This window comes from Crocuta crocuta, unplaced genomic scaffold (genome assembly GCF_008692635.1).
Source record: "Crocuta crocuta isolate KB4526 unplaced genomic scaffold, BGI_CrCroc_1.0 scaffold288, whole genome shotgun sequence".
Taxonomy (NCBI): Eukaryota; Metazoa; Chordata; class Mammalia; order Carnivora; family Hyaenidae; genus Crocuta; species Crocuta crocuta.
The window spans coordinates 684,389-685,185 of record NW_027532607.1 but is presented as its reverse complement, the minus strand read 5'-3'; positions in this window follow the sequence as shown (position 1 = coordinate 685,185).

Here is a 797-nt window from a genome sequence, read left to right as displayed (position 1 = left end):
CTGGGCAAGGGCGGAGGGGGGGCGGGGGGGCTCCCACCAAGCCCCTGGGAACGGTGTCTCCGGACTTGTCACCCTGCCGCAGTCAGGCAGCGCGGGCTCCGGGGGGCTCCTCTGGGGCGGACAGTCTACCCAAGCCCTGCTGTNCTGAGGGAAGGCTGGCAGGGGGAGCCCCAGGCCTCTCCCCGGCTGTACGGGTTTCCTTTCTCTTGTGACACTGGGCGTCGGAAGACCCTCATGGCTGCTGGGGGCTTCTGGCTGTGACCAGAGAGGGCCATCTTCTCGCTGCAAACCAGGCCGGCCACAAGACCCGCCTCTCTCCGCCCCAGCAAAGGGCAGTCCCAGCGGGGGCCGCAAGGGGGCGCCGTAGTTTCTGTCCCAGGATTCTGCCCCAGTCCTGTGCTCTGGGCCTTCCTCCGAGCTGAGGAGTCTCCGGTTTCAGAATCGGGTCTCTGCTGGGTCCCAGATGCCGCCAAAGCCTTGCAAGTCAGGAGGCTGTGACCAAGTAGAGCCACAGCAGCCCCCGTGCGGGAGGGAGACATCTAGGACCCCCAAGGGGTGGGTTAGAAACCTCTTCACAAGCATTTCAAGATACATGCGTCCTTTTTTTTTTTTTTTAACCTTGTCATTATCAAAGTCACTCTGGTGAATCCAAGCATAAACAGACAAATCCGACTACAACTCGACAGGGCGCAGACGGGGAGGGAAAGGCGACGTCTATGTATATGTTCAGCTGCTCCAGCAGGACAGGACAGACAGCACTGCCTCCAGCCGGGAGGGGGAGGGGCGCGGTGGGGGGG